The sequence below is a fragment of the Chroicocephalus ridibundus genome, chromosome 1 (genome assembly GCF_963924245.1).
Source record: "Chroicocephalus ridibundus chromosome 1, bChrRid1.1, whole genome shotgun sequence".
Taxonomy (NCBI): Eukaryota; Metazoa; Chordata; class Aves; order Charadriiformes; family Laridae; genus Chroicocephalus; species Chroicocephalus ridibundus.
In genome coordinates, this window is record NC_086284.1 from 189,288,099 (window position 1) to 189,303,170 (window position 15,072).

Sequence of the window (15,072 nt, forward strand, 5' to 3'; positions counted from 1 at the left end):
TATTTATAAGCATTGATGAGATCCCCTCTCAGTCTTCTCCAGGCTAAACAGACCCAGGTCTCTCAGCCTTTCCTCATAAGAGAGGTGCTCCAGTCCCTTCATCATCTCTGTAGCCCTCCACTGGACTCTCTCCAGCAGTTCCCTGTCTTTCTTGAACTGGGGGGCCCAGAACTGGACACAGTGCTCCAGATTTGGCCTCCCCAGGGCAAAGCAGAGGGGGAGGATGACCTCCCTTGTCCTGCTGGCCACGCTCTTTTTAATATACATCTTATTCTCATGCAAGGGGCGTGCAGCCATATAAGTGGATATGGTCCTTACTGGTATGTTTGTCAGACAGGGAGAGAATATTACATAAATCAGTTATTCTCTTCATTATCCCCTTATCATCTATGCTATGAAAAAGATATTTAAAACAGTCTTTTAAAGATGATTGTACTGGGTGCTATATAAACAGATAGATGAAGACTATTCCTTCCATAAAATATTCACCACTTTATTTATACTAAATGCAAAATTATGAAGTGGCCAAAGATAGAAATTGTGAATCCTTTTCAGTCAGACTTTTCAGTCAGTAATCTGAAAGTTGAATATTTTCCTAACGTGGTTTGTTTTATTTTAAGTCTATACATCAGCTGTTGAACACAGAGGCTTCCAGCCTGTCCTGTCCCTCAGCAGTCTTAGCCAAGATATCAAAACATAACTCACAAAGAGCAAAACTGCACTGAGAATTAACCCTGGCAAGTAAATGAGAGTGCATCTCTTTCTGCCTTCATCAGCTACCCATGGTACAAATGCTACTGTGAAGGTTTCCTATATCTTCAAGTTGCAATGCAGTGTGATATACAACGTGTATTTTAGATACCCATAGTTGCGTAGTTAAAGGAAGAGGCCAAGATATGTGCAATCTTAGCAAAAAGCAGCCTTTGAAGTGTAAGCCTCTAAAAGACCAGTTTGTTTGTTTGTTGAAGAACAGATTAATTACCGGTATAATTTAAATACAAATCATTTATACTCTATTGTCGTTCTTAGAGCTACTTGTGTTTGTCCTCCTGAATATGAAAATAATGGGACTGAAATGGGTAAGAAAAGAAAGAAATGGGATGGGAGGAAAAGAGTGAGAGCAAGGACCAGTAAATGCACTTCCTCAGAAGTTCAACCAAGCTTAACAGCTTGAGATATAAGCTTTCTTGTAAATCTCATTATTTTTGTATATGTCTATTTGGAAAAGCGTGTTGGTGGCTTATTACGAGAAATTTGTCATATGGCAACAACATTAATTCTTTTATGAAGTGTTCTTAAATGGAAACTACAGCAAGTTTTAACTGTGAAGCTTGTAAGGTTGCCTCAGTTCTAATTTTAATATCCTAACAAGCCAGCCTACGTCAAAGTAACTGGGTGTTAAATAAAAGTGCCAATATATCATCCCTATTTTTATTAAGCATGCCATACTTGTCTTATTGAATGTCAATTAAATCAACAGAGGCTTCTCAAACTAATAAGGATCCAATTACACATTGAGGGCTTGTCTCTGATCTTTTTTTGAAGAAAGTGAACTGTGAAAAGCAGTTTTGTCCCTGAATTTGATTGTGGATGTGCTAGATTGCTTTTGGTAACAACGTGGTAGATTGTTCACCCCAGTTCAACCACCAGGGAGAGATACAACAGGAAGAAGGCAGCAGCTCAGGCGCTAGGCACAGTGGAGGCAGAGAGGCTGGGCGGAGGAGGCTGCTGGAAGCCTGGAGCTGTCTGATGGTCAGGCAGTGGAGCTGGGAAGTAATGTCCAACCAGCGATAGCTGCCATGTGTGTTTCTAGGGCTTGGCTGCAGATGGAGTCAGGACGATGGGTCCAAGCAAGCCCTGCTGCAGGACTGAATATTTGCTGTGGGTTTGTGGTCAAGTGCGTGGTTACTTGAGGAGAATTGACAGGCTTGAGTAAGTATTCATGAGGCCGGAGCAGATGTCTTCCATCCTCCATACCCCCACACTGGGTTATTCCTCAGATTTACGATAAGGATAGCTATTAACTTTCCTTTAACATTGCCAGAGAAATGTGTATGAAGTATGTCAATTTATTATAGTTCGTAGCTATCATAAAAAAGGAATTTACGGGAGTTCCTGCAAATCCCTCATTTGAAACTCTAGAGGAGGGTGTGTATGGGCAAGGACTTTGTTGGTTTTGTCTGAGAGAATTGAATCTATCAGAGAATTTGGTTCAAGTTGGGCGAAAGGTCTCAGCTGAAAAAGTGTAAGTAAAAGAATTGCAATGTCAAAATGAATGTCAAAATGATCAGTTTTTAATTTAAAAATTATCAGCTTATGAAAAAGTAAACAGGCATTCATCTGCAAAATGAAACAAGATGATTTGTTTTCAATTTTCTGTTACAATAAACTATAAGAATCTCTCCATTTTGAATTGATCTCAATTTAATATTGTTGTTGCTGTCATATCCGTTATTGAAACAGCTCTGCCTCTTGGAGAAAAGCTGGCTGAATGCGCTACCAAATATGAAAGTAGTGGGTATACCACAGATTTCAGAAGAATGCTCTGAGATCACTGTCTGAGTAGTCACGGCTCAGCCCTCATACCATCTCTTGAAATGACCACAGTGAGGACTCTGCAAATATAGATAGCATTATACCCCCTTTATAACCATATGTCTATGTCAGTTTTGTGTCTCCTTTATGGTGTTACAGCCTACTGAGCTGCTGAAGTATGTTTCTGCCAGATATAGTGTTCTTCTGAATAGCTATTAAAACCTACATTATATGAAAAAGAATTATGGACTAAAAATTCTGTGGCTAAGATGCAAATGAACAGGGAGGCAATAACCAGGCAACATGATTGTTGAATCGTAAATCTCTCATGCAATAAAAATCCTCCCTATATAAATAATGCCATTATTTTTTTAAATTTGTCATACCAAGTGGCATGCTAGCAATATGAACTGAGGGTTCTGGCAATTGTTAGCACATGGGTACTTCGCAGTACAATAAAGAAAATGACTGGATATTCTTCCCACAGGGAATGCATCCTACGGGAGATGGTATAGTTCATTGAAAAGGCACCGCACTGAGAGGTAAGTCCTACATTGCTACATTTCACCATTTCCTCCAGAAATTTGTCAAAGTATTGCATTTGACACTGTTCACGAAGAACATGCCTGTCAAAAATTGAGAATTTGTACTAACTTATAGTAGGATTAACTTTAAATGAAAAAGGTCTAGATATTGTATCGTAGAATCATACAATTATTCAGGTTAGAAAGGACCTCTGGAGGAGATGGAGTCCAACCCTCTGCTCAAAACAGGTCTAGTTACTTCAGGTTGCTCAGGGGCTTGTCCAGCAGAGAATGCTGCATACATTATAAATTTCATCAATTCTGGTTTTGGCTTCAAGCCCTGTATTTGTAACTAGGCAAGACCTACTGATGGGGAATTTAAGGAAACTCATTTATTCTATTTTTCACATTCAATTTTCTAAGACCATAATACTTGTATATTATATTTCCCAAGCATACTTGAGTTAGGCCAATATACAAATAGCCAAGAAGTTGGCTCCTGTTATGGATTTCATCATGACTTAATCTTTACTTTTGCATCTGAACTAGAGTTATGTGACATATTTTTGGAATTCTGCAAAGTTCTGACAATGTATGGATCCTTCAGACATATTGATATTTTTTTTGTTGTTGTTCTCAGATTGCAATTTATGCTGTTTCTATTTATTTCTAATTTTTGGCAGCAAGGATCTTAACAGGATGGGAAAATTGGTCTGTATACATTCTCAGAGCTAGTTCATAATTAGTGCTGACCTGACACTAGCGCACTGCTAGAATGGAGGTTTAGTGAATAAAACAATCACTAGACTCTCTGGAGTCACCCTTTGTCTCTGATTGTCTGAACCTGGCCCAGACAGGGTCATGCTGCCTCACTCTTGGTTTGTTTTTTGGAAGCCAGCGTCTAATATTGGCCATAGATCTGCTCTTGAACCTGGGACTGCTTGAGTTTGGTTTCGCTCTTTGGTTCATGTACAAGTCCAGCCACATCTCAATGTGACAGTGGGAGGAGGACACCATACTGTCCTCACCCTTCTTGCCTCCATGCTAGTGCCCTTGTGTCTGCAAATAAGAGAAGTGACCATGCTGCCCTCCAGCGCTTTCCCAGCCTGGATGGATGGAGAATCAGGCTGGTGAGGGTGCACCAGCCCTGCAGCAGAGGTGGCAAAGGAGCCTCAGCTGGGAGGTTTCTTATATAGTCAGGGGGAGGACAGAGCACAGGTCAGGGCAGGAGCCTATTTTGAATGTTTGGAGATCATCTCCTGAGAAATCACTCTTCTATTAACTATTTGGACAGCCTGCATAGGTGAGCTGACTAATCTAGCTGTCTAAAGCTACCCTGTATTACTTCTCTGCTACACACACACGTAGTGATATAATTCTTTGAAAAGGGGTCTCAAAAATGTCCAAAATGACAAGGTGGATAAGGGATTAGCAGGCATGGCACCTTGAGGGGTCTGCCTACGCCCCAAGTGGGGAAATTTAATACTGTGAGTGTTAAAACTGAGCTTTGGATAGCAGGACCTTCTTGTTTGGATGAGACTGGATGCTCAGTGAGAAAAGTCATGACAGGTGGATAGACAGAACATTTATTTTCTTAAATATGGGGAAGACAGCATTAGAAGCTGCACCATTTATCACTAATTGTCTGACAAGTAGGCTAGAATTTTACAAATGGAGTAAGATGGCTAACATCCTTGTGACAACCAAGTGACAGATTATTTCTTGTCCTTGTCCTTGTTTCTTTGAGATAGATTTGTGAACAAAGGACGCGTGATAAATATTTTAAACCTTTATTTCATTTAAACATGAAATATTAATGGGGTTGGTGATTTATATGTTAAGATCTTGCCATTCCAAACCATTTCCTTTTTCTAGTACTTTAAGGAAATGAAAGGAAGATCATAACTTTATGGACTCTTTAGCTAAAAAGTACTCAGGGAACTTTTAAGACTTCTTATTTTGACAGTATACGTGCCAACAATCATTTTGAATTACCTCTCCATTTATTTACGGTATTTCTACTGTACCTGCTACATAAACCATCAAAGACTGATTAAAATGAAGTCTGGTAATAAAATAGATTCCTGATGTATTTGAAATAAACAGCTCAACAAACTTGACAAGTGGCCTTTGCACATATCTTAACAACAGGCCAGCAGAAACCAGTGGGTTTATTTTGTGTTTATTGCTTGAGGAAGCTGCTGGAAGTGGCTCTGCCGACGTAGCTGGCAGCTCTGTCTTCTTTGCTCAGAGCTGTGTCTTTGGGGATCCATGTGATGAAGGGTTCAGCCCAGCACCCTGGGGATGATCCCAGTACCCCAGTATGTGGACTAAGGTTGTGGAGCATTGCTTGGCCTGCGTCTGGGGCTCAGTTTCCAGAATGAACATGAGCTCTCTTCCTACAGATTTTACTGGCATCTTCACAGAAGTTTCCCTGAGGCTGATTATGAGGCTGACATATGCTCATCAAGTACGATCTGGCAGCTCAGGCACTGTGTCGGCAGCACTTGCAGGGGTGCCTGCACAGCCCACCCTTGGCAGGATGGCCTGAGAAACAACTGCTGTTAGATGGGAGTCTGAGTGTATTCAGGGTGTGCGAATAAGATAGCCCAAATGGTATGAGAGCGTGTCTGCCCAGCTGACAATGCTAAAGAGAACAATCAATGTTGTCCAGATTCAACAGAAACCAGGGAATTTTGAAGAGACTTTTGAGACAAAGGAGTCAGCTTGGGAAGGAGTATATAAGCATGAAAATTCATAACAGTGGGGAGAGACCTTAGAGTGGGAAAGGAGCAGTAGGGTAAATCTGATTTGACGCTATCAGAAGCAACCTCACCAGCACCACAAGCTCTGACTCAGCCTGACAGCAGGTCCTCCCCTTTGGATGTGATAAGCAGGCTGCACTCATCAGCTGGAGTGACAGTATGGGGTGCACCAAGCAAGGAACCGCTCCTGGGGCATGACCTTGTGGGATAACCTCGTGGGATGACCTCTCACGGGCTTTGAATTAGGGCTGTATGGAGCGGCATGGGATGTGGAGCACCACATCTGCAGCAGGTGGGAGGTGCAAGTGGGGGAACCCTCACTCTCAGGAGAGTCTGGTTCATGTAACACATATGGGTGAGGGCATGGGGGATGTGTGTGCACCCAAGCATATTTGGGTGCTGGCATGTATCAGAGGGAGTAGAAATTTTTAGTATTAGTCATAGAGGGGTGTTTAGAAATTTGTAGGTATATGTCAACATTTTTAAAGTGTCTGGTATTGTGGTGTATCAGTTCTATTGCTGGTATTGATTTTGAGTGGTAATGATCCTGAGCTCACTGACTGGCAATTAACTATGTGTAGCTTTGATCTTGGTTTTATTTAAACTATGTGAATTGAACATCTTTTCCCCATGACAAGTGTCTGTCAAGACATAACATGGTCGCTGTATAATAGTTGAGCAGATTTCAGAGGTGATGTGATTTCAGAAGGGATCTTCCAGAAAGTTGAAGATGTCTCCTTTCAGCTAATGCTGTATGCACCATGCCTCCTTGGTGAGGCCGGGAAGGGAAGACTATGCAATGGCTACCTGCAGGGCTGAGGTATCCATCCTGGAGGCCTCACCCCCAGTCAGCTAATGTTTCTTTAGGAGAGCGAGGCTGCTCTCCTTGTTTTCCTTGGTTCCTTCCACCCACAGTTTCTTCAATTTATTAGCTTAAAGTCAACCTAGTTCAATCAGCTTCTTTTTTCTGTCTTTCTTTTTGACTGCCTTTTACCATACTCTTGTCTTCCTTTTAATACTCACCCTGAGTCTTAGCTCTTAAGCCCAAAACGTCTCCAGAAAGCTCTTCTGTCTTTCAGATCTCATAGTCTGTCTCCTTCCTCTCTTCTCTCAACTAATCTACAGCACACGTCAGGAAGATGCTTACTTCATTTCGCTGCAAATATTATGTGAAATGTGCACTGGGATTTGTGTGGATACAGATATGGGTCATATTCCAAGCAGAAATGTCTTTTATGGTTTGCAAGCTTGACTGTGAGGAAATGATGAAACTGTGTGATTGGACAGCCAAAATAGCTGGCAAACTTTCTAGTGATTTCAAGTCTATTACATAGAATCATAGAATGGTTTGGGTTGGAAGGGACCTTAAAGATCATCTAGTTCCAACCCCCTGCCATGGTCAGAGACACCTCCCACTAGACCAGGATGCTCAAAGCCCCATCCAGCCTGGCCTTGAACACTTCCAGGGATGGGGCATCCACAGCTTCTCTGGGCAACCTGTTCCAGTGCCTCACCACCTCACAGTAAAGAATTTCTGTCTAATGTAACTGTTACCCTTTGTCCTATCACTACACTCCCTGTCTACTTTAAGTCTTCTATGTATGCATAGATGTGTGAGGGATGGTCTGGCTGGCTGAGAGCAGCTTTGGCACACAGTATTTCTGGGATGGCCAGAGAAGAGGCTGGAGTGGCCAAGCCTGTGGCTAATGGGTGACTGTGTAGTCTGGGGTCTGCCTATGCCTGCAATTTGGACAATGGCAGTACCCTGGAAAGAGAGAATTTCCTAGCGACCATTGGCACTGAAAGCAGTGTGGAAAATTTGCCTGTGGCGTCCTACAAATCTAAAACAGCTGACCATGACATTCAGAAAATTCAGTCAGTAGAACAAGCTGAGCAGTTTACACGGCCCATGTCTGGGTAAGTATATAAGGATAAACTGTTCAGCCCGTGTAGTACCCAAAATATTTACACACTGTCCTGTAAATGGATTATGTGATATTCTACAGAGCAGTACAAATAAATGATACTCAGGCAAAGATATGCTGAGCTGGCTGCTTATTGAAAGCCAGAGAGCGCAGAAACATATACAGACATAGGCATATACGCATATGCTACTTTAAATGCTTACAAAAAACCCCCGACATTAGATTCCAGGAAGGCTTTTGTGAATCCGTTCAGGGTAGGATTTACAGCACTTTTTCACGTCTTTGCATACTCAACTTCTATTAAAATGGATGGGAACTGAGTATCCACACCTCTTAGGAAGTTAAAAAGAATATCATTAACCACTTTTTGCCTAAGTTTCCCTTTTGTGAATGGGGAATAATCATTTTCCTTTCTTTCACCTCTCATCTCTCAGAGTTATTTTGAAGCTAGGGTTATCTCTTTAGGTAGGTACAACATCTAGCACAGTGAGGTCCTGATCTCAGACAGAGCTTAAGCAGGACAGTAAGGTAAATAATGAACAATAACATTAAATCTTTGAAGTCAAAACCATTTTAAATGGGTGGTCCTGTGCTTAAATGTGCTCCTACTGAAGTAGAGTTTAATACATGTGGCCAAGTTTTTCTTAGAGTACTGTTGTCAAGTTAATCTAACAGGTTGCTGTTGTTGAGAAGAGCAGTTCCTTTCCATAGCTGCTCATGATCTTACATCCCCAGCCTCTCCCTTGTGCTGAAACTGACTCTGATGGGAGCTGGGTCACGAAAATAAATTGAGAAAACTGGTCCATGACTTTTCACTCATTCCTAGCTGTTGGTATCCTCCTCTGCCTTGTGTCGCATCTAGCATTCATGTTCACAAACTGATCTCACTTAGAAAAAAAAAAAAGAAAGCACCTCAGGAGTAACTGACACATTTTGGGGGTGTGTGTTAGCTTTCTGTCAGATTAGCTTGATGATCTGATTAATCTCACTGAACTAGGAAAGCAGGAGTAGCTTTAGTAGTACTTTAGGAAAGTAGCAGTAGTGGTGGGAGCGTGAAGAAACGGCAGTCTGAAAATGACAAGCTGAGACTTGTAAAAAAAGGGAATTTCCACATCCTCTCGGCAACTCAGTAATATAAAAACATCATAGCAACACAACCAATACCTCAGTACAGGAAAAACTGTGCGTGGCCTACTGATAACTCAGCTACCATTCAGACTAAAAACTAGAGACTGAAAACCAAATCTATTAAATAGTACAGCCAGGCTGCTCAACACTCATTTTACATCTAATAGCTGTCTAGAGTTGCACATTAAGAAGACTGCAGTAAGCCTCTTTGAACGTGTATGGTTTGTGCCTGTTTGAATAAAGCACTTCAGTGTCATGTAGAATGACTTCCACGTGCATTTGCTCTAGAATCATCTTGGGGCTAAGGCTAGAGTGACCTGCCCATAGTTCCTTGAGTCCTCTTTCTTGCCACTTTTTGAAGATAGGTGTAGCATTTGCATTTTTTTAGTCATCAGTCCAGTCATTATCTAGCTCAGTTAGGAATTTAGGAATTTCTTGTTTATCTAAGCTGGCCAGCCCATTTTCTTGCAAACTGGGGTGAATTGTGCGTACATATCATGGAGATTGTCCTTGGAGATCAGTCAGCTCCCCTGGGTGGTTTCGCCTGTGAGAACAGCCTCCCAGGAGGACTGATTTAACAATTCCCTGAACAAGCCTAACTCCACTTTCCTAAATTCCAGGGTCTTCGGTCATAGTTTTTAGAATAATTTAGGCTGGAAGGGACCTCTGGAGGTAAACTTGTTCAGTCCCACACCCAGAGCAGGTCCAACCTGACTCGGGTTGCTCAGGACCAAGGACAGAGGTGCCAGACGATTACTGGGCCATCTCTTCTGGTGTTTGACCAATTCAGGGTTAAAAAAATTCCTGCCTGTATACACAGAAATTGCCTTAGTTTAACTCATGACCCTCGCCTCTCATCCTATCACTGAGCACCTTCAAGAAGAGTCTGGCTTCATCTTCCCTATACCCTTGCACTAGGTACTCTGCTACTTACCTCTCTCACTTCCCTCAGGGTCCACGTTGTGATCACTGCAGCCAAAGCTGCCCTCGATTGTCACAACCAGTTCTTCCTTGGTTTTAACTAGAAGATCCAGCAGAATATTTCTCATGGACAGCACGTGTGAAAAAAAACCTCCTCAAAGCGTTCCATGAATATCTCTGTTCCATGGGTGACGAATGGCTGAAAAAGTTAATTTCTTATGTTTAACTAGAGTAACTGAATGACTAAAGCTTGACTAAGTTTCTAGCTTGGCCAAAGCAATGAATACCCCAAAAGTACACTATTTATTAGCCTGTGTCATGGACATGAACAACATAGATATGATATATAATTTGTCATAATTTAACAGCAGTTATAACCTGAAAATATTTCCCGTCTGATAGGTATTGACATGGAGGATACTAAAGTCTACTTATGTAAAGGATTGAGCATCCTTATTAGAAAGACATCATTAGAAGCTATTGACGGTATAAGTAAGATACCACATGAGTAGATCTTTTTTACATCATGACAGTTGGTCTCAAAAAGGGCAGAAAGGCTTACTTGTATAATCACAGTTCTGCAGTCAGTTGTTTAAAACAATAACAATAATTTTATTACTGAGTATCATTATTATGATTAGATTGTCCTGCAGAATTTAAAATCATGATGAAACCCACCTATTGATGGTTTTAAAAGTGTTCACAGATATTCCAGTTTGTTTTAGATGATTTGCCGTTTAGCTGATTAATTAGGATATAGGACATCAGATGAAATGCAAGGCTTCAGCTCTTCGTGTAACACACGAATATGCATTGTTATAGACTTATCTTGCTTTCTCACCAGTCATTAGTGAGACAATGTGTGAGATTTATCTTTCATTAGAAGTTCTGCAGGAAAGCAGTGCAGTCAAATCCAGGTCTCTGGCAACCTTTCAATACTTACGTCTATTTTTAATCATTTCCCAACTACAGCACAGTGGGAAACACAGCACAAAAGTGTATTTGGATATATTTAGCGAAGAGATTTACAACTGTTAGGAAACTCCAAATAGTACACAATGTGACCATTTGCTCCTCAGCAACACAGGCTACTATGGGCACTTCTAATCTGCATTCAGCTCTTTACACTAGCTTACCACAGCTGTGCTCAGGGTTTCAGTTCTTATATCATTACATTTGAATGTCTAAATCCAGATAATCTGAAGTATCATCAAAAGCTTGAGGGTAAAAATATTTTTCCCTCTTTGTATGCTATGGCATTTAAGAGTGTGTTGTATGTTTTATAGCTACAAATTTCTCTATAAGGATAAATACTCTGAAAAAATTGGGTGATGTCCAACTCAAACCAGGATCTGCAAGTTGGTGTCTATTTATGCCTCGTTCTCCTTGTGCTTCATGTCTGTAAAGTAGGGCTCATAACACCCACTATCTCAACAGGATGCTGTGAAAATACATTTATATGTATGCAATGCTCAGATATTGGGAAGACAAATAGCATAGAGGAAGTCCATGAGGAATTCTCATGTTCAATGCAAAGTTTGAGTGGCATGCAACACCTAAAGCATTAAGCATCAAACAATAATAGAAAATTCTTTAACTCTGTTTGCCTATGTACTGAATGACACAAAGATCTCAGAAAAAATAACAGCAATCAAGCATTACATCTAATCCCTATTATAGGCACAGGGAAGATATGGGCTTCTGCATTGTCTACCAATATATGTGACATGGTGGTGTGCATTATGATTATCCAGATTAGCATATGATTGATGCTAGTCCATTTAACCACTTGATTTTGAAGCCCTAACATTCTTGTAGTCTAGTGTTCGTGCCTGAGTGTATGTGTGTATAGTGGAATAAAATTTAGGTCATTGTACGTAAGTGACTATATGCAGATGGGTTGTTCTTTTGCATTTTTGCAGCTTGCCTCAAGATCATCCTCATCATTACTAGAATCCCTGGCCAAATGTGGCTTAGTCTTCAAAGGACAATATTCACAGCGTGATGATTTTCTGCCTCTAGTAGTGTTTGTATTTTATCTTTTTTTCTTTTATTTTTATGTTTCCTGTTGTCAGCTATGGATCTTTAATTTACATTTAGTTCAATTATTATTGCTGTAACAAAGATTTTCATAGGGTATTTCCATCTCACTAGATTAAAAAAATCACTAAATCATAAGTATTGAGATATTACTTATCGTAACTTCTTTTCAAAATATTCTTTCTGGTCAAATAAGGTCAATTCCAAGCCACTGAAGCTGGAGTGGCCATTCTCACATGGTATAGGGGCATTTATCAGTAAAGTATTACCAATACTGGTGGGACACATACACCTGAATTTAAATGCTCTTGTTTGAAAATGTCCTCTATATGTGGGGGAAATTAAATGAATGAAACTGGAACTTAAGATCTGTAACAAAGGCATCAAATGCATCTCTGGTTGTATTTCATCCTGAAAAGATGTATAAATCTTTTCACATTCATACTTGTCAAGGACGGAGGAGCATTTTCTTGGTTTTCTGACATTGCATCTGCCAATGTCTAAGATGTTACTTTGCTTCTGTCACTGTGCCTTTAATACAATCATTTATACATCTGGGTGTCAATACATCGGGTGCTATTTGCTGGAGATCTTGAAAACGTAGAGTGGTTTTATATATTTTCTTTTTCAAGTATTTTGGGTGTACCATTTACAAGGAAACAAATCAATCCCATCTGTCTAAAACTACTGCAATTACAATACATATCTCCTACCATTTGTTTGTGGAGATAAAAGCTTAATTACAGTCGTATCACTTAGTTGCACATTTGTTCTGTATCTGCTTCTGTTTATTTTTATGATATTTAAGGCATTATTCATGGTCTCCCAGAAAGAAAATAAACTGTGTGCTGCCCAGAACAGTTATTTTAGCCAGACATGAAAATTATTTTTGCTTGAAATCTCTCTGAGGGAAAGATCATGTCACAGCAACTCAGTATTGAATAAGTTCTTGTAACATTCATCCATTTAATTTGGCTTCTGCATGACCCTAGTTCTGAATGCAATACGATTGAAGAAGAGCCCTGTATTATTCCTCTCAGACATGAGCTTCTATAGTGTTCGTCACTGCTGAAGGGGAATGAGAAATTTGCTCTGACCTCCTTGGCAGTATTCTCCTTTTTTGGATGTAGTCGTGTGCAGTCAGGGAAGCCTTGAGGTCTGTGGCTGGAGAGGGGATATGCTGGGGGCAAAACACGGCTACAGAGCAAAGTGAGAACTATGATCCTTTGACAGAAACATGGTTGCCGGAAGCAGACAGCGTGAGTGTGGCGTATGGAAATTTGTAAGGCAAGAAAAATGTCAGGCAATACAAAAACATATTTTTCTGTCAAAGTCCTTAGCTTGTTTCAAAGGTGAAAAGACTATGCATGACTAGCGGCTCGTTATTATTGTGACATGTTTAATGGAAATGAAAGTTTTGTACAGGACAAGTGATGGCCTTTTGCACAGAACTGACTTTCTTAGGAATAAAAGGGCCCCTGAGACTCAAGTATAGTAACGCGTTAATGTGGGCACATGCTGCTACTAGCAGTGAGGGGAATTGACCCCTTCTTCAGCTTCGGTGTGAGCTGCTTTCCTTTCTTGCTCTTTTACAGAATTTTACACCAGAACATTATTTTTTTCCCCCACTGCTTTTCACACAGCAAAAGCTTTTAGGCACTTTAAGTTTATAAAGCTTCAACACATAAAATTTACTGCATAGAGTAATTTATAGAGGGGAATATTCCCTCTGTTGCTCATCTTGTGGGAATCTCATCTGAACACTCAGTGACCGTAAAAAGAAGCAGTTCTGTAGGAAAAATGGAACATATTTTTACATTTTTTTTTACTGCCAGAGTAATTTTTCTTTTGAAATTTTTGTCTGTGGACTCATTTTGACTGTATTTTAGTTGAACTTCTTGATATGTTTTGCAGGACTTGACTAAAGATTCCCAGTACTGATTTCCCAAGTCACCAAAACCTGTCAGATCTCAGTGCAATGGTTTATTTAAAAAATGTCTTTGCTCCCTTAGTGTAGGAATACCAGAACCATGGAGGAAAGAACATACATTGCAAGACCTTCAGTAAATTGATACATTTTGCTTTCATATGCAAACTTGTCATTCTTATAACCCTAACTTGTTTTATTGCTAGTCTGAAATTTCCTGAAGATTCCCTTCATCTTTGGCAGTTGCTGCTGACGTTCTTTATAAATATTAATGATTGCTTCTCATAGACACTGTTTAATCTGCATCACTCCACAGATGTATGCCAGTGAGTTCATTTATTATTACTTTTTGCTTGTTTTTCTTTTTTTTTTTTTTTACCGTCAGAGAAGAAACGACTTGGTTCAGGTCTGTTTGCTGATTTTATATTTGTTTTCTAGGGTTGTGTTCATGCTGGCAGGTGAGACTTTGTCACAGAAGAAATTGAAAAGCAATCGTATCTCTGCTAGTCCTGTGGTGCTTTGAAATGGTCAGCATTGCAGTGCTGTTGTGCAGTACCCCAGGTGCCTTTGTATCTCATCCTTACTGATGCATTCTTTCCGCTGAGATGCCATGGCACTGTTTCTCCTGGGTCACTGTGGCAGTGTTGTCCCCATGTGTTATTCTGCAGCCTTTGGTCTCATGACTGTGTGTCTGCAAACCTCTATATTGTTGTTAGGGTGGGTTCGCATGGGAAGTAACTACCACCAGCCTGAGACTTACGCCCTTTCCCCCCTCTTTCCTTCACCTGTTGTTTTGCAGATTTTAGTTTATAGCAGAGAAAAAGCAAACAGCAAAGTATGATGGAAATTATCCTCCTCAGCGTCTTCAGTATTGCTGCCTGCTGCCTGCGCTGGAGAAAGCATTCAGAGGAGGACTGTTGCTGCTCTTCTTGGCTGGCTGTGATAGACAGCTTCCCCCTTTCTCCCTCTGCATCTCCATCTCCCCGCTTCTGCCCCTGACTTTTCTCCTCTTCTCCCTCTCTCCATCCTTTCCCTTTATCCCACCCCTTCTCTTTTTTTTTTCTCTCTGTCTTTTAGTTTTTATTTTGTCTGAGAAGTAACTTGCACTCTTATAATTGATGTATGTCACCAGCCATGGACTGCCCTAATAAATCTTTGTGTATATGAAACTGTTTTGACATCATTTGGGCAACAGCACCATTCAATAATAAGGTGCTCCTTAAATGTGGATCTCCACAGTTTTAAAGCCCAATCTGATGTGCTTTACAGCAGTAAAGGCACGATCACTTTGTAAACAGCTGTGGAGC